A 24,143-nucleotide genomic window follows, 5' to 3' on the forward strand; every position below is an offset into this window, starting at 1 on the left:
GCAGAATCTCACCCTGCCTGGCTGTCCAGTCTTGTTTCGTGGCAGTGTCCTCACACAAAACCACTCTGCAGGACACACCCCTGACTTCATTCCAAACATTTAACTAATTCTTCTTTAGTTTACTGTGTTCTTATCTCAGAACATTTCCTCAGCCTGAAATTCTTGGTACTCCCAATGCCTTTTAATCCTTAAAGACAGAGCTGGTCTTTCAGAAGACCTTCCCTAATTCTCACACTATCATTCTCAAGGATCTCTATACTCAACCTCTGTTGTCACATAACTGGCTGTTATATTTGTTGACCTTAACAATAAAGCAGCCAGTTATTTTATCAGCAAAATGGGTTTATTCAGGAATAGCAGAAGAATTACAATTTGTGATATGGAAGTTATGACAAACCCTAGACAAGTCTGGATGTCCAAAGAGAGGAATGTTACTTTATAGAGAAAAGGAGGAAGTTGGTTGGGAGGGACTGCTTTGAAGGAAAGTCTGTGTATGTTCCGGGTGTTGACAGTTTCTCATTGGCTAAGTTGTGGTGTTTTCTTACTGGCTGAGCTTGTTGCTGGGCAAGGAAAAAATTTTCCACTTTCTGTTGAAGCAGCAAAGTAGGTTTCTTGTTGGGGATGCAAAGTGTGTCTCTTCCTATTGGGGTATAGTTAGTGATGAGTAATAGGAAGGAGAGCTCTTCTTTCTGGCCTCTAGACTCAATTTTAAACGAAGTTTCCTTGGGGCGCCTGGGTGGCGCAGTCGGTTAAGCGTCCGACTTCAGCCAGGTCACGATCTCGCGGTCCGTGAGTTCGAGCCCCGCGTCGGGCTCTGGGCTGATGGCTCGGAGCCTGGAGCCTGTTTTCGATTCTGTGTCTCCCTCTCTCTCTGACCCTCCCCCGTTCATGCTCTGTCTCTCTCTGTCCCAAAAATAAAATAAACGTTGAAAAAAAAAATTAAAAAAATAAATAAATAAACGAAGTTTCCTTTATTCAGTTTCACAACTTGAAATACCTCTTGAATTCATATACTTTCCATCAACTTTACACTTTGTTCTAGACTGTCATCATTATGACGTATTTAAATGGTCTTTCTGCTTCTGCTTTGGCAACTTGTAAAGTACCTGCTTTACCCAGTATCCAGTGATCTTTCAAACTCCACATCTGATCATTATGGCACTGTGTTTAAAAATCCTTCTTCTCTGGTTGACCAATGAGCTTAGGCTACAGACTAAATCCTAATGTGGCCTGTAGTGTACTGCATGCATTGGTTCCTGTGTGTCCACTTTTCTAGCCTCACTTGTTTTCTTTTAACTCTTTAAACATGCTCTGCTCCCTAGTATCTCTGGACCTTTGCACAGGTTTCTCCTGTCTGAAACATTTATCATGTAGATACCTTCAACTCTCAGCACTTCCTCAGGATATCCCCACCCAGAGCTATCTATAGCAGATTTTTTTGTTACAGGTTTCACTTATTCTGCATAAACTTGTGGAGTTGAGCAAGGTGGAGAGCATATAGTTGCATTTAATTTTCAAAAATGATTGTAGCTCCTATCTTTAAAAGTAGCTTTTCGGGGCGCCTGGGTGGCGCAGTCGGTTAAGCGTCTGACTTCAGCCAGGTCACGATCTCGCGGTCCGTGAATTCGAGCCCCGCGTCAGGCTCTGGGATGATGGCTCAGAGCCTGGAGCCTGTTTCCGATTCTGTGTCTCCCTCTCTCTCTGCCCCTCCCCCGTTCATGCTCTGTCTCTCTCTGTCCCAAAAATAAATAAACGTTGAAAAAAAAATTAAAAAAAAAAAAAGTAGCTTTTCTGCATTCACTCCTCTGGAAAAGCTTCATTCCTTGTATACAAACTGCTCATTTCACTCATTCCGTTAGATTCTTGTCCTGTCTGGACTTCTTGATAAATTCCTTAAATAGAGGTCTTGTCAGCACCCTAGATTCTTTGGCTCTAAATCTTTTTTACAGTGTAACCATTTTTCTCTCCCAATTTTTAGTTTTGTTTGTTTTGTTTGTCAATTTTTGGTACAGAACCCACAGAGAAAGTTAACAGTTGTTTACTTTGTTCAGAAAAGTTCTGAGTAATATAAGCTGCACTTAAATGGGTACTCTGACCACACTAGGAACATAAGAGACTTTAAAAAGAGTGATTCAGGGTGAGCATTCTGTTCCTCACTTCCCTAACCCCCAGACTCAGACCTCACACTTAGAATTTTGTGTAATTTCATGATCTGCTGACAAATATCCAGAGTTAGTCCCGATTTTAAACATATACTGCCAATTCATAGACTCAAGAGTGGAAAGAGGTTTTAGAGGCCATTTAGTTTTAGTCCAGCCACCTCTCTATTCAGGGTTGTTTGTTCCTGAGTGTTCTGTGCCACCCACATGTAAGAGTTGGTCTTTCATACAGTGAACTCAAACCTGCCTCCTTAAAATTTTCATCCACTGGCTTTTAACTCTTAGCACTGTCTGTGGAGTGACAACTTTTGTATGTAAAGACAGCCATCATGTCTTTTCTAGGTAGCTTTTCTCCGGGAAGAATAGTCTCAGTTCCTTCTATATCCTGGCTTAAAGTTCTTTTATCATCTTCTTTGAATTTCTGCAATTTTGATTTTTGAATGTTTTGGATTATTTATCACTCTGTCCCTTTTCTATTAGTGTAAATAATAAAGATGATTGCAAATGAAATAAGTTGATAGGTTTAATGGCACATGCAAAATATACAAGAACAACTTAGTTGAGGGAACCTGTGAAATACAATTTGGTGTTTAGCTTACAGATCAGAAAAAGTTATTTATCCAGACTTTTTTGGATTAAATAGGGGGTGGAGACAGAGGACATTTGGGTAATAGAAACTGGTATAGGGGATGATTTATCTGATGAATGACCACTTCCTTCATTTTACTACATCATTACATTTGCATATCACTATCATTTTCAATCTGTGATCAGCTGCTCAATTTCATAAATACAGTGTATCCAGCATTTTGCCACTCAGGACATTACAGACTGTTATTTATTTATTATTATTACTTTTTTTTTGGAGCTGTAAAGATGTTTATTCCCCTGCTGAAAAACACACATTTTATTATGAATTATAACTTGTGGCAGCCTTACAGGTCATTCCTCCTATCTGTGCAAAATTACGGATTTACCACTTGCTGCCTGAATTAAGAGAGTTAGAAGTGGTGGTGGCAGCTGAACTTCCTATGAACTGCAAAGCCCTGAGATAACTTGTCAGGGATGTCTAAGGTTTCTCTTTTAACTTTGCCTTTATCTTACCCTGGGAGAAAACCCACACAAATGAGAGAAGACACATTCATCTTTGGTAATGACACAGAAACTTGAGCTTTTCTGATCTTTTGCCACTCAAGTACTGAATTAATATCAAGTGAAAATTATAAAATGACTTTTTATAATTGTTTTCAACAAAAATTGAAAAGGAGCATTGTCTGGATATTTATGATTTTACCTGAACTCCAACATTTCAAATGGAATTGATCTCTTTCCAAAGGACAGCTTTATCTGGGTGGTTTTCATTTTTATTTTTTTAAAGTTTATTTATTTATTTTGAGAGAGTGTGAGCGGTAGAGCAGAACAGGGGCAGAGAGAGAGGGAGAGAGAGGATCCCAAGCAGGCTCCACACTGTCAGTGCAAAGCCCACATTGGGGCTCGAACTCACGAACCATGAGATCATGACCTGAGCTGAAGTCAGATGCTTTACTGATTGAGCCACCCAGGCGTCCCTTGATTTTTTTTTTTTAAGGTTTTATTTTTAATCTGTACACCCAACATATGGGGCTCAAACTTATAACCCTGAGATCGAGTCACATGCCCTACCAACTGAGCCAGCCAAGGTGCTCCTTGATAATTGTTTTTTAAATACTAAAACTTGTGCATGATGTCGTCTTGGTGACCAGCTTTGAACAGAAGTTTTAGTATTAATAGCATCTCCTCCAATAATTTAGCTTCTCTTCCTTCTTTCTCAGTCTAATATTTATTGAAAGGTGTAGGACCGGAAAAGGTCCTTACGTAACATAAGCCTATGGTACTGGAGTATGTGAAGTGAAATAGAGGTGTTTAATCAGCCTCAAAAGCTATTTACTGCTTCGTAAACTTCAGTGCTCAGTGTCATAAATATTATTACTGTGCTAGGACTTCAGAAAAGCAGTGAAATAGCAAAACTGATTTTTTTTTTCTATAGTTAAAATATGGAAGGTTTTCTTCCTAACAGAATTATGTAATGAAGCTAATAGTTTGGAAAAGCATACATACTTGAAATTCTTAACTGAAATGTCATTAGAAGGGACTTAAATACAAATGAGGGATATGTTGACAATAAAGCAAGGAGGAAAGGCTATCGCTGTTAAGGCTGAAGTTATGTTGAGGAATAAGTCACATAATATTTGCCATGTATTTATTGAGCACTACTATGGGGCATGGGCTAATAGATGCTTTCCATCCATTATTTTTTTAATTATTATAGCAGCCCTGTAAACTAAGTTGGGTCTAGTTTTAGAATAAGGACACAAGCTCAGAGAAGTTGTCACATGGTTGTGTCTGATTACACTCCATTACTTCAAACTGCTTATCAAAAGAAAGCCTGCATTTAAATAGTCATTTTTTTTCAAATTCATTCTGCTGAATACCCATTAGTATACTGGAAAAGTTAAGCTGTGCTATGTTACTTCTTAGATTTTTTAACCTTTTATTTTTCCATATTCAACATTTATTAAGCAGCTAGTATATTCCTAACATTTAATAAGTATTATGAGGGTTGTAACCATATGTGAAGACCTTGTCTTCCCCCTTCAGAGTTTACAAACTGATAAATATTCCAGCCTTGTATACAAAAATTTTAAAGTACAATCAAGAGAGCAAGGTTCTTTTTTCCAGTATTTTGTGACTGTTGGCGAGACCCCTTCCAAATTATTCCCCTTCTGTTTAAGTAGGGAAGTGCACATAAAAGCTAAAATTCAATCCAATTGGTGTATGTACGATCCAGTTTACAAGGACAACTAAGGAAGGAGTTCATAGTCTGGTTGAAATGCTTTGATAGAGGGGAAATCGTGTGCAATGAGAATCTACAAGAGGTAGTTAGCATAAGAACTCCTGAAGCAGGAAAGGTTTTATAGAAACATTATCTTTGGAGCCAAAACAACAACAACAAAGAAAGCTGGTCAATACAGAATCTAAGGGAAGGCTTTTGTTAGGATTCTAACATTTCATTAACCCAAATGTTAATTTTTTTGTGTGTACTATGTACTCTGTATGTACATAGTACTATGTACTATGATTTCGTATTCTTTTACACCAGTAATGTTTTCAAAAAGACCCTACATTCTTTATGAAAATGTCAGCAGTAGAAGTTAAAAAGTTTGGATTGTTGATGTTTGTATAAGAAAATTTGCTGATCATCGTGTCCAGTCCCCTCACTTTGCACACAAAGAATCCAAGGCCCAGATAAACTGTGAAGTGCTTAATATCAAGTACTTGTAAACATCAGACCTGGGACTTGGCTTGGGTTATAGTCATGGTTTTGTCCTGTAGCTAAAGCTCTAGTTGAAAAATGCATGAGGTTAGTGATGGTTTAATAATAAAAAATGATTTATATTTCCTTTTATTGTTTTTCTTCATTGGCGTTGGGAGAGAAGTGATTGAAGAAATGTGAAGTAATGGAAGTATCCTAGATGGAATGTGGATGATAATTTATTTAGGTAAAGCATGGGGAAGCTTTACTTCAGAAAGTTCAGCTTTCTAAAGTGGAGTCACTTAATTTCGCAAGGTGTTTATGTACATGCCATCTTTATAATGTATAAAATAGTGTGAAGATAGCAAATTTAATAAAAAGCCTGAGTGTATGAGGTAATAGTGGCAATAGAAATTGTAAGCTCAGATTTATTCATACATTCTTCTCTTAACTGGCCTTTTAACTGAAGTGAAATTGATGGGAAAAGCATGAAGTTATGGAGAGTTTGCAATAGGGATGCCTTTGGTTGACTGTGATTACTATAATGTATTTCAACCTTGAAACTGAGCCCTGGATGACAAAGGAAGGCAGCTTAGACATAAGAAAATGCCAGAGAGACAAAATAACCTTCAGCTAGTCTATAAAAGAATGATTAAGCAGTTCAAAATGTAAATGCCATATTCTATCATACAGCCATTTCCGGGGATTTGAAATGATCATAACTCTTCTTTTTCTGGATCCAGAAATGCAATTCTATTCTGAATGGCATAAGAAAGTATTTGGGGCCTACTGTCAGCCTTTTTCTAGTTGCTTTACCCAGGAGATAATGTGTGCAAAAGCCAAATAATTTTTGAAGAACGATGTAAATGATGTGAAAGCAAAGGATAAAAGGTATCCTCAGAATTTCCATGGTTAAGTCCAATGAAGGGTTTAGACTTGGAGTGTTTAAGAAGTCTTACTGATTACATCATTCATTCCTTTAAAGTCTTACTAATTACCCTTCTTTCACCTTTCTTAAAATACTTGAAAGAAATCCAAGACCAAAAGGAGAAAATGGCTAAACAAAAATGTGCGTGTTGACTGCCATTACAATTTACCATATGTACTAATCTTTGCTAGTGAGAAATACCTACAGTGTATATAAAATGAAGATGTTAGATTAGATTATTTCTAAGTCCTTTCTTGTTCTAAAATCCTAACCAAGACTCTATTGCATTATTCTAAGTCCTACCCATTCTCCTTTGTATTATATCCTATCAGTCGGATTAATTTCCAGAAGACCGTACATTAATTATTTACTCCTTTGTCATTTAGTGGATCCTCATTAAATATATAATTGAGTACAAATTCTGGGCCTATCTTTCCTACCCATTTTTATGAATCTTCTGGTCAACACTGTTTATTTAATACTCTTCAGCTCCCCTGTGTGCACTCTAAGTTGTTCCATGCCCCTATTAAAACTTTGTCAAGTGACTTAATTTCTCTGGAGTTGTTTCTTCACCCTTATAGGAAGGATAATGGATTTAATGACCCTTATACTTTTGTGATTTCTAATTTACATATAATTTTTCAATGATTGCTATTTTATCATTATAACAATGCTTTACAGTGATAAGTGCAGGAATTACTATACACATGTACAAATAAGCACCAAGTCCAAGTAGGTTAGGTGATTTGTATGACAGTTGTTCTCAAACTTGGTAGTGTCAGAAAAAATCCCATTTAAAAAGTATCCCCCAAAATGAAATGCTTAAGGTATAGATCTAAGAAAATAAATGTAGATCTATAAGTGGAAAACTATAAAACAGTGATTTTAAAAAGTCAAAAAAGATCTATATAAATGAGGTATTCTGTGTTCATGGATTGGAATACCCAATATTGTTAAAGCCTCAGTTTTTTCCAGTTTATGTATAGACTCAACACGATCCCAGTCAAAATCCCAGTAAGCTATTTTGTGGCTATCATCATACTAAATCTAAAGTTTGTATGGGAAACAAAAGACTTAGTAAGGTCAACGCAATACTGAAAACGAACAAAGAAAATGAACAGTTAGAGTACTCACACCACCTGATTTCAAGACTTAATGTAAAGGGTACAGTAATCAAGACACAGTGGTATTGGCAAAAGAATAAACACATAAATTAACAGAATGGAGAGTCCACGCAATAAATAAACAAAATAAATCCACACAAATACAGTCAACTGGTCTTTGACAAAAAAGCAAAGACAGTTCAATGGAGAAGCGATAGTCTTTTCAATAAATGAGGCAACAAGTGAACATTTGCAAGAAGTGAACCTAGGCATAGGCCTTATGATTTATACAACAATTAATGCAAAGTGGATCGTTGGCCTAAATTTAAAATGTAAAACTATATTGAAGAACATATAGGAGAAAACTGATATGAATCTTGGGTTTGGCAGTGAGTTTTAAAATACATTAGTAATGTGATCCATGCAAGAAAAAAATGGGTGAAGTTGGGCTTAGTTAAAATTGAAAACTTCTTCTCAATGCAAGATACTGTTGAGAGAATAAAAAGACAAGCCACAGTTGGGGAGAAAATATTTGCAAAACACATATGATAAAGGACTTGTATCCAAAATACGTAGGAAACTCTTAAAACTCAGCAATAAACAAATCAACTCAATCAAAAAATGGACAAAAAATTTGAAGAGACACTTCATCAAAGAAGGTATATAGATGGCAAGTAAGCATATAAAAGGTTAAAACAATGATGAGATACCATTACATACTATTAGAATGGCTAAAATTCCAAACACTGACAAAAGCAAATTTTGACAAGGATGTGGAGGAACGGTAATTTTCATTCCTTGCTGGTGAGAGTGCAAAATAGTATGGCTAATTGTTGCCTGCAAAGCTAAATGTGGTCTCACCATGTAAATCAGCAAACACCTTCCTAAGTAGTCACACAACTAATTTGAAAACTTACAACCAAACCTGCATGCAAACGTTTATAGTAGCTTTGTTCATAATCTCCCCCGCTAAACCAGAAGCAGCCAAGATATCCTTCAGTAGGTTGAATGAATAAACTTTGGTACATCCATAAGTGGAATATTATTCGGTGATAAAAAAGAACTATCAAACCATGGAAAGATATAGATGAATCTTAAATGCATGCTGCTGAGTTAAAGAAGTCAGTCTGAAAATTCTACATACTGTGTAAGTCCCATTATATGGCATCTGGAAAAGGCAAAAATAAGAGTCAGTTAAAGGATAAGTAGTTGCCAGAAGCCAAGGGGAGTAACAAGTTGTGGGGAAGGTTGGTTAGGTGAAACGCAGGGGCTTTTTTAGGATAGTGAAAGTATTTTGTGTAATGCTGTAATGATGAATATAGGACATTAAGTATTTGTTAAAATCTGTGGAACTTTATAGCAGAAAGAGTGGATATTAATATATACTAATTTTAAAAACCTCATTTAGGAAGTCAGGGATCTCAGGGTAGAATGTAAAGTGTGACAAAAGAATGTAAATGTATTACAAATATATTAATGTCACTGAAGGGGGTGTAGGAATGAGGTACTGATCTAAGTAATTTGGGAAATGAGTAGAATCTGTAAGACTAAAAGCAAAAGGAACTGTATATGTAAACACTACTCTCTTACAGGGGGACAGGGTATATGGGTTAACAATTCTGCAGCTGCTATACATGTTTCTGCTATTGTAGTGGGGTTACAGTAAGCAAGGGGAAGAAGCTAATATGATCCATGTGATAATGGACTGGAGTTGGAGACTTAGTATGAACTCATGTTTAGCTTAATATAGATGCAGGTGATTGCATATAAAAATGTTTATAGATAATGTGTATATACATAGGTTAGTAAACATAGTTAGATTGCTCTGTCAGCTGAGAGGGTCTAGAAGCAATGAAACCCCAGTAGCAATGACCACACCTTGTGCCCAGATCTTGGTTTCTAATACCATTATCCTATAAGAGGAATGAAAGTTTCTTGGAGAAGTGACTAATTCTTGTGTTGGGGCAGGAAATATATAGGGTGAGCCCAGAGCATCTTGTAGTGCCCAAAACTAACAAAGTGCTTTAAATACACACACACACACACACACACACACACACACACACACACACACACGGTAACAGGAGTATGCCATAGGGATAGAAGAGCTAACTAAAAGATCTCCCAACATGCAAAACTGGAACACTGTGAGCAATAAAATAAATAAAATAGTGTTGGGTTAAAAGCCAAAATATAAAGAAATATTCATATATCCATACTGATATAAACAAACAATTGATGTTGACCCCAAGGAAAATAGGCACATCTCCCATGCAGAAGAATTTCAGTATTATTTAGATACTCCACCTGCAAGGAAGTGTAACTCCCCACCTCTCAAGTTGAACTGTTGATAGTGACTTTTCTCCAAAGAGTACAATATCATGGAAAAACCTGACAAACACTGCCTCGTGCCAGGTTACCAAGGTCACCATCAATAGTGATAAGTCATGTTGATAAGTTGTATCCTTGATAGGATAAAAATGATACTTTACCTGTGCTGTTTTCCTCCCTCCAACACATTATCCCAGTCTAATCATGAGAAATCAAATCACAATTCTCTGAAATATCTGAACAGTAATCTTTAAAACTGTCAAGGTCATTGTAGTAGGTTAAATGGTAATATCCCCCCAAAAGTATGCCCATGTCCTAACCTCCAGAACCTCTCTCTCGGACACAGAGTCTTTGCAGATGCATTTAAGAATCTTGAGAGATCATCCTGGATTATCAGATTATCTGGATTATTTAGTAGGCTCTAAATCCAATGACATGTCCCTTATAAAACAGGGAAGGCACAGACACAGAAGAGACAGAAGCAGAGACTGGAGTGATGTACCTGTAAACCAAGGGATGCCTATGGCCACCAGAAGCTGGAGGAGACAAGGAATGGTTCTAAGACTTTTCAGAGAGTGTGGCCCTACTGAAATCTTGATTTTAGAGTTTATGACTCCTAAAACTGAAAGAGAATAAACTTCTGGTTTCCAGGATAGTTAATATACCTGAAACTGTTATACCAGTTTCAGGTGTACATTATAGTGATTCATCAACTCTGTATTACTCAGTGCTCATTATGATAACTGTGCTTTAATCACCTTTACCTGTTTCACCCATCCCCACCCCCACCTCCCCTCAGGTAGCTATCAGTTTGTTCTCTACAGTTAAGACTCTCTTTTTTGGTTAGTTTCTTTTATTCTTCATTCATTTGTTTTGTTTCTTAAATTCTACATGAGTGAAATCATACAGTATTTGTCTTTCTTTGATATATTTCACTTAGCATTATACCCTCTAGATCTATCCATGTTGTTGCAAATGGCAAGATCTCATTCTGTTTTATGGCCGAGTAGTATTCCATTGTGTGTGTGTGTGTGTGTGTGTGTGTGTGTGTGTGTGTGTGTGCACGCGCGCGTGCGTGCACCTCCCACCCGCCCTCCCCCCCCACATCTTTATCCATATATCTGTGGATGGACACTTGGGTTGCTTCCATATCTTGGCTGTTGTAAATAGTGTTGGAATAAACATAGGTGTGCATATATATTTTTGAATTCGTGTTTTCATTTTCTTTGGGTAAATACCCAGTGGTGGAGTTACTGGGTCACATGGTAAATTCCTGTTTTGTTTTGTTTTTTAATTTTATTTTTCATGTTTATTTATTTATTTTTGAGAGAGAGAGCATGAGCAGGGGAGGAGCAGAGAGAGAGGGAGAGAGAGAATCCCAAGCAGGTGGACATTGCCAGCGCAGAGCCCAATGCGGGACTCTATGTCATGAACCGTGCGATCATGACCTGAACTGAAATCAGGACTCATCTGGACGCTCAACCAACTGAGCCACCTGGGTGCCCCTTTGGGATTTTTTTAAAAGACCTAAGTTTGTCTAATTTGTTACAGCAGCTACAGTAAATTAATACATTCATCAAAGACAAGGAAGCTCTGAGAAACTGTCACAAGCAAGAATAGCTTAACAATACTTAATTACTAAGTGTAGTATGATATTCTGGATGGGATCCTCACACAGAAATTGGACATTGGAGGAAAACTGAGGATATCTGAATAAAGTATGAACTTGCATTAATAAGAATTTATTTGTATTGGTTCATTAGTTGTGACAAATGAGGGCAGGGGGAAGAGAAAAAAAGTGTGACAATGTATCACACTAATACAAGCTGTTAAGGGAAATTGGGTGTGGGATACATAGGAACTCGAGCTATCCTCACAGTTTGTGTACACATCTAAAACTGTTACAAAATAAAAGATGTAGTAAAAAAGAAAGAAAAGGAAAAAGGTACCTTTTCTAGGAATAAAATGACCTCAGAATATCCACCCCCAGAGCAAGTATTTCCTAACTTTTGCAACTATGTTTTGGGGGAGGTTTGTCTATTTTACAGGTCTCCTCTGTTCTTTAAGCAGTGTGTAGTCAGCCTTGCTGTTCAAGGCAGATAAGCCGTTGGGGAAACAGATGTATTCAGGTACAGAGGAAATCAGGGCAAGTCACAACACATTCTAAACAAAGTAGCACTTTGGCTTTCTTACTGCTTTCTTTGCTCCCTGAGTAATTCAGTCCAGAAATCATAGGATGGGGCCTAGAAACATAGGTGCCTGTGCTAGGACTCCTTGGAGAAATGGCTGATTCTAGGGCTGGGGTAGAGAAAGAAAAGGACAAGATATGCTGGAAACAAGAAAGTAAGGAATCGCTCAAAGAGGTATTATATCTAAAGGATACAGAAGTGACCTTGAAGGAGCAAGCACTCACTGGCCAATTTTTGAACAGTTTGAACATCAAATAATACTCATTATCAAATTATAGCCCACTGAATAAAATAGGAATTCATGAGTTTGCAGTGACATAATAAATGAATGGAGAGAAGAAAAGGAAGAATGGAATTAGAAAAATCAGTTTGGGAACCAGTGTAGTTATCCATGGATAATCAGTTATCCATGAAATGTCAGTAGATGCCAAAACTAATGGGTGAAAGTTTAATAAGGAATGCTGTTTATGTAGTCTCAAAATGTCTCCTCACAAAATATCTATTACTTACAAAGGAAAGAAAAGGAATTTCACAGAAGGAAACCTGGCAGATTCTAACCTTAATCGGGTGATGAAAGCTAATGTTAATAGTAATGGGACAAAATAAAATCAAGCACTGCCTGATAGGATGCAGTGTGAGGACCAGGGCATCATTTCTGTGATTCATCTACCAAAATCTATATAACCTAAATCTAATCTTGAGGAAACAGCAGAGAATCCCAAATTGAGAGACTTTTTAGAAGATACCTGGCCTGTAACTTACAAAATTTTAAAGATCATGAAAGTAAAGGAAAAACTTGATAACTAACTGTTTCAGGGTTAAAGAGATTATAGAAACATGACAATTAAATGCAACCCATGATACTAGATCTGTTCCCTTTGCTACAAAAGACATTAGTGAGATGACTGGTGAAACTTAAATAGGGCTTAGAGATTACCTGGTATCATTGTTGATTTGTTGATTTTGACGATTGTATCATGGTTATTTGGGAGAATGTCTTCATTAAAGGAATTACAAACCTAAGTTTTCAGGGATGATGGGACATAATGTCAGCAATTTACTCTCAAATGATTAAAAAAAAGATTCTTCATACTATTCTTGAACTTTTCTGTAAGTTTGAAATTATGTTTAAGATTTTAAGTTTATCTTTAAAAATTTTAAATAAAAGACACTATGGGGGTGAGAGGATGAGAGGGAGAATGTATTCAGAATAGCTCTGATCAACTAAAGATCCCCAGACCTTGAGGAAAATTGGATACATTAAAGGGAAACACTAAGATCAAATATTAATGCTAGGAGAAAGAATTCGTGGAAAGAATTTTTTCATAATGAAAAAATAATCTTGTAAATAGTATTGGAAACTTTGTATTGAGTGCATTTGGTATTAATGTTTTCCTTGACTTGCCTCATTGCCAAAGGTGGGAGTGGAAGTTCAGCTCCTTGCTGGGTCATGCTGGGGGGGGGGGGCGGGGCGGGGAGGGGGGATGGGTAGGGAAAGAAAGGAAAAGAAGTGCCAACTGTTACCACTTTGTATCATCTTGTCCTGTCTAGGTGTTGCCCGGAAGGGTTGACATTTAGCTCCCTGTGGGCCCTGCTAACACCAGAGAAGCACATAGGAGGGACAGTCAAGAACATTGACTGAGGAGAAACTACCAATAATGAGGAAAAGGGTGAATCTTATGATGGAATTTAGACTATACCATTCTGCTATCCTAGGCTATGATCCTTGACCTCTTAAGGCATATGGTCTCCTTATACTTTTTGAATTAAGAATTTTAGAAAGGATAATTTTAAAGGACCAGTCAACCCATTGTATTCCACCCAGCAATCAATATCTAAGTAAGAAATATGATAAGGGAGTTATTGGGTCTTCTCAATGTTGGAGTAAACATATCAAAGAATGGAAGCTGTAGGACTGTTTCTTCATTAATAAATTCAGTCAAAGGGTAGATTTATGGTTGTGATCAACCTGAAATAACTGTTTTTTAATTTCAAAAAAATTGCTGAAAATGACTGTTGTCTCCTATGTTGCTAGTTACATATATAACCATTAGTAAACCAACAATACAGCTTTGGTCTGTATTAGTCTAGTTTAAAATTGAAGATAGCTAGAATCTTCAACAATTACAGTAGTACAGTTGTTAAACTATTTTAAAATGGCTGAGTTTTCTTCATTTAAAAGTTGAAAGCCTAAAACGTAACAATAAGACTAACATCTACCTCTTTGAAAACCATGTGATGAAGAGTACCTTAATATTTTTTGAATACAGTGCTATGTTCTTTGGATGATGGGAGAATTGATTAAAATACCTGGGGCGTCTGGGTGGCTCAGTGAGTTAAGTGTCTGACTCTTGATTTTGGCTCAGGTCATGATCTCAAGGTTTGTGGGATCGAGCACTACCTGTGACTGCACAGAGCCTGGTTGGGATTCTTTCTCTCCCTTCCTCTTTCTCTCTCTCTCTCTCTCTCTCTCTCTCTCTCTCTCTCTCTGTCTCTCTCTCTCTCAAAATAAATAAACGTTTAAAAACAGGAATTGATTAAAGTACCTGTAATACATTAGTTTCAGTAAATATTTGATGTGAAATGAATGTTGAATAATCCTAAAAAGATTGGAAACTATTGGCATTAATTTCTCTTTGAGTGAGAAGTAAATGTCTTGCCTATATTACTCAATTCCTGTTCTCTACTTAATAGAGAATTTGGGATGTAATGTAAATGAAAGCTACCCGTGTTAATCTTGGATTAAAATCACACAGTAAGGAGGAAACCTAATCATTAAATAGCAAAATCAATATCATTTTCTTTGCTGCAGTTTAAAAAATGTAGCATACATTACATAGCTGCAGTGATCACTGCCCACTTTTATTATTTATTTATTTTAAAAAAATTTTAGTGTTCATTCATTTCTTGAGGGGGGTGGGGAGGGGCAGAGAGAGAGGGAGACACAGAATCCAAAGCAGGCTCCAGGCTCTGAGCTGTCAGCACAGAGCCCGTTGAGGGGCTCGAACTCACGAGCTGTGAAATCATGACCTGAGCCGAAGCCGAAGTCACACACTTAACCAACTGAGCCACCCAGGTGCCCCAGTCACTACCCACTTTTAAAAAGGACTCTTGAAATCTATTACCATTTGAAAAACTCAGATACTAAATCCACTATGCTGCCAGTAGCTGGGGGCGAACTGAGAGTGACTGACATGGTACATTGCCTAGTATAATTCATACGAGAAATCCTTTTCAGCTCATAGATTTTTAAAAATATTGTTAAGTCCTGTGGCTGGCAGAAAAATAGAAAATTCTGCCTGTTTTTAGCAGAATTCCTCCTTTGCAACCAATTTTCTTTTTATTCAAGCTATCTTCTCCCAACTCCACCCAAAGCCAAGATTGGTACATCTGAACTTCTAAAATCTGAATTCTTTGCTTTGGCCCATACAGATGTACAGATGTCTTGGTTATAGGAAATGAGAGTTATGTCATGTACTGATTTCCTGTAGGAGCTGAAATATAGCAAAGTAGGACAGTGTGCAATGTATGAAGAAGAATATAGCAGATAAGTTTTTGTTTTCCAAGAAAAGACTTCTTTATCTTAAGAGGTCAATCATCAAAGTACTCAAAGGAAAAGAGGCAGCAAGTACTCTTCTGCTAAATTTTGTGCTAGGATTCTTTGTGATTTTCAGCTAGGTGACCTACTTTAAATATTCTGCGATTGTCCCAGTTTGTGATTAAGATATTGGTAAACAAAAGTTGTGCAAAACTTATGAGGACATCTGTATAATCTATCAAATTTTGTTTTTATTTAAAGGCATAGTTGAGAAAAAGAGGGTAACCTTTAATCATTAAATATTAATAAATCAGCAACTCTAGGGTTTTAAAAAATTTTTAATTGAAGGACCATTTTTTCCTTTAATCATCTTAATTCAAGCCATTTGTTTTCCTCACAAATAATAATTACCTGAAACAGCACAGAAACAAAATAAGGGCCAGGAATACAGGGCATATTTTGGGAGGATATCACCATTCAACGTACTGCAATTGCTTTGTTGCACTTTGCAGATAACTACGTTTTTTACAAATTGAAGGTTTGTGACACCTTGCATTAAGCAAGTCCATCGGTGCCATTTTTCCAACAGCATTTGTTCACTTCCTGTCTGTGTGTCACATTTTATTTATTCTTGCAATATTTCGAACGTTTTCATTATTATATTTGTTATGGTGATCTGTGATCAGTGGTTACAACTTGTTGAAACTTCAGATGATGGTTAGCCTTTTCTAGCAATAAGGTATTATTCGTTTTTAGACATAATGCCATTGCACACTTAATAGACTATATAGTATTGGGTAAACCTAACTTTTTTATGCACTGGGAAACCAAAAAAAGTCACTTGACTTGCTTTTTTGTGATATTTATTGTGGTGGTCAGCACCAAACCCACATTATTTCCGAAGTATGCCTGTAATTGAAATTTGGGGTATACTTAGTTTTGTCAATACCATTGGCTATAGTGATACCCACAAATATTTGTTTATCTGTTGTAATTCAAAAAGCATGGATTCTTAGAATCCAGTGATTTTTGTAAAGCAGTAGCACTGGGACCTTTGAGGTAAAAACCTAGTCCATTCCTTTTTTTTCATCCTATCCTCAGAATTCATGTGCCTACAGATTTTGTTTTTAAAATTAAATTTAATTGTTTTTAAACAAGTTTATTTAAACAACAACGTACTTGACTTGAAGGGAAAGCTATCTAGGATTCTGCTCAGGTTATGATCTCATGGTTCATGAGATTGAGCCTGACATCAGGCTCTGCTCTGACAGCATGGAGCCTGCTTCAGATTCTCGACTCCTCTCTCAAAATAAATAAATAAACTTAAAAAAAAATATTGTCCTACATGTAACATGTACAAAAAAGTTATAAAATTGTCCTTGGTTTTATAATAGCAAATGAAATAAATTAAAATTCTCCAATAAAACAAAGTACAGAATGATTTCATGTTCTTTTATTGTTAAAGAGTAAGAGCAAAATAACTGGAATATAAAGATAAGAGATGAATGAGCATGCCACTAATGGAGAAAGGAGGTATTTTCACAGGACCAGTATTTTCCCTTATCCCATCTCCATTTGATGTTACTCAAAACATACCATTGGCCATTTAGTTCAAAACATGCAGTATGCTTGTGCACATACACAGTTACTTTATGTACAGTAAAGAAATGGGGAAGGGGAAAATGAAAGAATAGAGAAAACTATACTAGGATGTGGTGGAACCAAATTGCGATTTTCTTTTTTTTTTTAATTTTTATGTTTATTTATTTTTTAATTTTTTTTTAACGTTTATTTATTTTTGAGACAGAGAGAGACAGAGCATGAACAGGGGAGGGTTAGAGAGAGAGGGAGACACAGAATCGGAAGCAGGCTCCAGGCTCTGAGCCATCAGCCCAGAGCCCAACGCGGGGCTTGAACTCACGGACCATGAGATTGTGACCTGAGCTGAAGTCGGACGCTTAACCGACTGAGCCACCCAGGCACCCTATATGTTTATTTTTGAGAACGAGAGAGACAGAGTGATAGCGGGGGAGGAACAGAGAGAGAGGGAGACACAGAATCTGAAGCAGGCTCCAGGCTCTGAGCTGTCAGCACAGAGCCCAACGTGGGGCTCAAACCCACTAACTGTGAGATCCTGACCTGAGCCAAAGTCAGAGGCTTAACTGACTGAACCACCCAGGTACCCCTCAAATTGCAGTTTTCTAATGGAGAATGTCTTCTTGGTCTGGAGGAACAGAGTTCTGGATTAACGTAGCATGTTCCCATTTTTGTAGATGCCTCCTGTCTGCTGCTGGAACACACCAATTGTATCTTCATCCTCCATTTACAACAGTGTAGGTGTGTTTGTTTTGTTGATTGGCTGCCCATCAGATCAGAATCTGCTCTGCCTCAATGACACACCCTGTTGTTTACAATAGGCTTTCATTAGTTTACTAAGTGGTATATGCCTCTTTTTTTTCTCTTTTTTTTTTTTTCAACGTTTATTTATTTTTGGGACAGAAAGAGACAGAGCATGAACGGGGGAGGGGCAGAGAGAGAAGGAGACACAGAATCAGAAACAGGCTCCAGGCTCTGAGCCATCAGCCCAGAGCCTGACGCGGGGCTCGAACTCACGGGCCGTGAGATCGTGACCTGGCTGAAGTCGGACGCTTAACCGACTGCGCCACCCAGGCGCCCCAGTATATGCCTCTTAATCTTACACTGTGCCACACAACCATCCTGCCCTATCACCTTCAAATATGATCGTTGTTCTCAGTCTTGACTCTTTCCTTGGGCTTTTTGTCAGCCATGGCAAGTACCAGAGTCTCCCCAGCTGCTGCTTCACAAAAGAGGTACCGGGTCCACACCAAGAGAGAGCATACAAGCAGCACCACAAGAGTGGCAGAAGGAGGCAGCTGCGGTGGAGCGTGCCTATAGATTTTAAAGAGCTGTAGGGACATCCTACTACACTAAAAGTATTTTCACCTGCTTGACCTGGGACTATTTGATGGGGTGATTGATTGAATTGCTCCAAGAAGAATGAGCTGTTAGGTCAGCTAAAGTGACACAGGCTTTAGTGAAGAGGCAGTCACAGCTGTTAGTAACACATTACTTAGCTTTATGATTAATAGAAGTTTATAAGAACATACATTTTTTTAATTTGCAGCTTGGAGTGATTTTGAAATTAGAATATTTTACTTCTGTTACCATTTGAAGCGGTGAAAACATTGATTTTCAGTAGCTACTGTGAAATATATGCTTATTTCTGTGAATGGCAGTAGTACTTGCCCATTGTATCCATCAAGTCAGGTGCTCCAAGGAACACTCACATTCTGTGTGTATCCTGAGACGTAACTTTAGCGAATCATACTGAAATCTTCCAAATTGAATTTGATATCCTAATAGGGAATGACAGTGGAACATGATCTGGACCTTTTGGATTTGCATTATTTACAGCTGATTACTTCTGATTAAGCCCAATTTGGTCATTTTAGACCAAGTTGAAATTTTTATCTTTGATATCAGAATGTGACAGTGATTGATATCCTGGAGGCATTCTCTATGCTGTAGTTAGTACTTGGTGATTTGGGTCAAAGTTCAAAGTATGCGTGTGTGTGTGTGTGTGTGTGTGTGTGTGTGTGTGTGTGTGTGAGAGAGAGAGAGAGAGAGAGAGAGAGAATCCCTCCCTCCATTCTACTCTTTATCCCTGTCTACCTTCCTTTTTTATTTTCTTCCCTCTTTATTATATTTCTCCCTTACTCATGACATTTAGATTTTCCTCTTACTCCCCAATGGCCCATTTACTCCACCCCTTACCCCTTCTTAATTTTTTTATTGCGGTAAAATACATTTAGCATAAATTTTACCATCTTAACCATTTTAGGTATATAATTGGCATTGTATACATTCATAATGTGGAACCATCAGCACCTTCCATCTCTGTAACTCTTTTCATGTTGTAGAACTGCTCTGTACTTACTAAACAGTAACTCTCTGCTGGAGTGATGACAATACTGATTCCATCTTTGGTCTTTCATCTTGTTTACGTCTGCTCTGTGACCTCTCTTGGGGCTACGTGTCCCAGGCCCTTTGGAGATTAGTATACATGCCTTAAAAATTCCCACCACATCTGGAATGTGGGAAGGCTTTACTCTGGTGCTCTGTAAATTTGTTAAAGATAAAATAGTTTTTCCCTTTCCTGACACACAGATGTCATCACAAGGTCTGTCAGGTGCATGCAAACCTTCTGAAATGTACATGAACCCTTGACTTCACTACAGTGTCCCCAGGGTCCCCTTGCTGTATAGAATCTGTAGGCTGAGGTCCAGACTTTTTGGGAAATAACTGCAGCTCTGGATCATCATCTGCCCAATCCTCCCTGTCAGTAAGTTACCCTGCATAAAACTCTGTGGGAATTGTATGCATTGCCTGCTTTGTTTTTTTGGTCCCCAAATGCCTTCTCATTTTGGAGGATACTTTATATAGTCCCTCTTCCACCTTCTAATACTCCCCATTCCCCTTGACATCCAGCATTCTTCTTTCTGTCTCTATGATTCTTTCTACTTTAAGCACCTTGTATAAATGGAATTGTGCAATATTTGTCTTTTTGTGATTGGCTCATTTCACTTAGGATAATGTCTTCAGGGTTGTTCATCTGTGTTGGTAGCATATGGCAGAATTTCCTTCCTTTTTGTGGCTGAATAATATTCCACTGTATTCATTTGTCTGTCAACAGACACTTGAGTGGCTTTCACAATTTATCATTGGTGAGTCGTGCTGCTGTAAATTGTCATTGTACCAATATCTCTTCAAGACATTGCTTTCTCTTCTTTTGGGTATATAGTTAGAAGTAAATTGCTGGATAATATGCTAATTCTATTTTTAATTTTTAAGGAATCACTGTTCTGTTTTCCATAGCAGCATGTACCATTTTAAATTACTACCAGCAGTGCACAAGTGTTCCAGTTTTTTCACATCATCATCAGAACTTATTTCCTTCCTTCCTTCCTTTTTCACATCATCACCAGAACTTATTTCTTCCTTCCTTCCTTCCTTCCTTCCTTCCTTCCTTCCTTCCTTCCTTCGTTCCTCCCTCCCTCCCTCCCTCCCTCCCTCTCTCCCTCTCTCCCTCTCTCTCTCTCTCATAGTAGCCATCTTAATGGGTGTGAAGTGGTATCTCATTGTCGTTTTGATTTGCATTTTCATAATAATCAGTGATGATAACTTATTTTCATGTACTTACTGGCTGTCTGTATATCTTTGGGGAAATGTCTAGTCAAGTCCTCTGCCCAGTTTTGAATTGGGTTATTTCTTTTTGTTGAGTTTTAGGAGTTCTCTATGTATTATGATGTTAATCCCTTACCAGATATATCGTTCACAAATATTTTCTCCAATGTTGCGACTTTGTGCATAGTGTGTTTTGCTGCACAAAAGTTTTAAAATTTTCATGGAGTCCAATTCATTGTTTTCACTTTGTTACCTGTGCCTTTGATGTTATATCTAAGAAATCAGTGCCAAATCCAATGTTGTGAAGCCTTTAACCTATGTTTTCTTTTAAGAATTTTATGGGTTTAGGCTTTACATTTAGGTCTTTGACCTATTTTGAGTTAGGTTTTGTCTATGGTGTTAGGTAAAGCTCCATCTTCATTCTTTTGTATGTGGATATCTGGTTTTCCTAGCACCATTTTTTGAAAAGACTTTCCTTTGTCCGTTGAACAGTCTTGGCACCCTTGTCAAAAATTATTTGACCATTTATGTGAAACTTTATTTCTGGGCTCTCTATTCTGTTGCCGTTCTGTCTTTTTTTTTTTTTTTTTTTTAATTTATAGTGTTTTGAAGTCATTAAGTATTAGTTCTCCAGTTTTATTCTTCTTTTTCGTGCTTGTTTTGGCTGTTTAGGGTCCCTTGAAATCTGATACAAATTTTAGGATGAATTTTTCTGTTTCTACAAAAGATACCATTGAGATATTGATAGGATTGCTTTGATTATCTGTGGATCACTTTGAGTTTAATGGATATCATAACAACAGATGATCAAAGCAATCCTATCAATATCTCAATGATATCCCTCCCCCCCCCGCTCACACGTGTGTGCAACTCTCTCCCTAAAATTAAAAAAAAATTAAAATAGCGTATCGTTTATGTAAACGTATCGTTTATGACTTTTATTTTTCTAACATTGACAAATAATTTATTTCTTACTTCAGGTATGCCAAATTCTTTGTAGGAGAAATACCCACTGTTGAAGTTTTAGCTGTTAAAGCTGTATATGCAAATAAAACAGGAAGAGAAACATTCTGTTCTTCCCTTTTAAAAACAAATATTGATTTACTTGAAACTGGGTGGCTACAACTATAAAGCATAAGCTCATTCTCACTATTCTAACATTTTGGTTTCTTATTGGTTGTTCCTCCTTTAGAAAATAACTGTGAGATAAGTCTGATCTGCTGAAAATTTTCAGTTCTATTTATGACCTAATGATGCTTTATGCAGTGTTCTCCTGGAATTTACTGGCCTACAGTCTTGATGTGTAGTTTTTTGTATTAAGATGAGTCAGTTTTCAGCATTAATAATTCCATGGTAAGCTACATGGAGAATAGTTTCTGCTTAAATGAAACTATTGAAACTAATGAAACTATTGTCTGCAAATCTAATAAAAGTGAAGACACATCAGTTCTTAATATAACATCTGTAGAGATTCTCTTGACTTAGAACTGTCATTTTTCTCTTCCTTAGTATTGGCTACTGTGTTTTGTTGTATATACATACTGCTTATTTTGATACAACACTCTTATAGGTTAGGAAATATACAACTTAGTACAAATTTAGAAAACAGGCCATTGAAATTATCATTTATCAGAAATATTTCTGACCATCAGTGTTGCCTCTGTATGTATGAGCCATAAGGTAACCCTGAAAAATATTTATAAGCTCAATCAAGGTTATTAAAGTCAGAGGAAAATTAATATTCAATGCTTCTACTCTTTTATTTCTCACTTGATTTAACTTAGAAGTGCTTTAGGACCTTGGCCTACTTTAGTACTGTTCATTTATTGGTAGTTAATTATTAACTGATTAATTGGGATTTGGTGTCAACTATTCTGTGTTAACCAGTTTGTTTATCATATCCTACTTTTCAGTTTGTGGATATATAATTGCATCAAGGCACCAATTTTATTTTGTAAAGCATTTTTCCTTAGTGAGGTGTAAATGTAAGGTACAGTTAGTTTACTTCTCCATAGCCATGAAAGAACCAGGGCCAAATGCAGAAACTCATCTAACTATGTTTAGCATCCATACTAGATATTAATAGTGTTTAATTTTTAATTCTTATTGTTGATGTGCCAGATGGCATATATCTTTATGCATGGTACATAACTAAGTTTCCTCTCAAGACTTAATAGAACCATTGCATTTATTTTTATTTATTTTTTTCAGTGCATTTTTAATGCATGTGTTTATACTGTTTTATACATTTCACTGTGCTTTCATATTGTTTATATTTCTCTTATCTTCAGAACAACCCTGAGAAATTAATAAACATTACCTCTAAGTAATTGAGTTTCATCAAGATTGTTTTGTGTAGACAGAAATTCAGGTCTCTTGATTTTTTGTTAATCCTCTGTCTGGGTCCTCTACAAAGAGAACAGTAAAAAGAGACATCCATGATAGTGGATGTCAAACTACTATACTAGTAGTTCCTTATTTGTACAGCATTGGCAAGTGTTAGAGCACTTTTTGTTATATTGCTTTTATAAAGAAAATTAGCAAAGTGGAGTTCTTGTGTTATTATACATATTATTGTTTCCTTTATTAGATTCATACATTAATTAGATACAAAGTACCTCTGTATGCTAGGTACTGGATTGCTTACCGAAGTACAAAAATAGTCTCTGCCTTCAAAGAGGATCAGGCCATAAGGCACTGTTGGATGACTTAACAGCTTGTGGGAAATGTATTACAAGCTGTTTGCTGAGGGCACTGAAAAACATTTTTGTTTTTCCTGTTAAAGAGGTAAAGATGTGACTTTGCACTATCCTTTTTCCTGCCTTGAATACAAAGAGAATGTCAGCATCTATTACAAGTGGCTTTGAAGCAACAAATCAACACACTTAATGGAGGAAAAAGATAGAGACTTTGTCTTTGATGATCTTCTTGAGCCTCAGTAATGACCCTAGACTAGTACTTCTAGACTTCTTATCTGGGGAAAAAAGTTAATGCCATATTTGTTTAAGTCACACACAAGTCAGATTTTCAATTACTTATAGTAAAATATTTTTTCTCTCCTTCTGTCTCTGTCTCTCTTGACTTTTTTTTTTTTTAACTTTCCTTTAATGGAAATTTAGCATACACACTAAAGGAATGATAGTATAATGAATCTGCATCACTCAGCTACATTAGTAATCAGTATTTGGCCAACCTTGTACGTTCTTGTACTTCCTCCCTTACCAAGTTAAGGAATTCTATAATAGAAGTATGTGAAGATATTATGGAAGCACAGGGAATATAGTGACTAACTTGGCCTGAAGTGGAAGTAGAGGCTGATCAGGAAAGTCTTCATAAAGGAAGTGACATCAGCAGAGGCTTTAAGGGCAGGTAAAGAATGGAAGAAAGAGCATTGTTAG

At 36.9% G+C, this 24,143-nt stretch overlaps 1 protein-coding gene and 1 pseudogene across 4 annotated transcripts in view; one reads left to right on the forward strand and one right to left on the reverse strand.

Moving 5' to 3' along the window:
• The window catches only part of PEAK1 (pseudopodium enriched atypical kinase 1), a 313,736-nt gene that overhangs the window by 95,927 nt on the left and 193,666 nt on the right, over positions 1–24,143 (forward strand). The gene's annotated exons all lie outside the window — the stretch shown is intronic.
• LOC121042033 (small ubiquitin-related modifier 2-like) lies at positions 17,696–18,400 on the reverse strand (annotated as a pseudogene).

This window comes from Herpailurus yagouaroundi, unplaced genomic scaffold (assembly GCF_014898765.1).
Source record: "Herpailurus yagouaroundi ecotype Mexico unplaced genomic scaffold, PumYag 184, whole genome shotgun sequence".
In the NCBI taxonomy this organism is placed as follows: domain Eukaryota; kingdom Metazoa; phylum Chordata; class Mammalia; order Carnivora; family Felidae; genus Herpailurus; species Herpailurus yagouaroundi.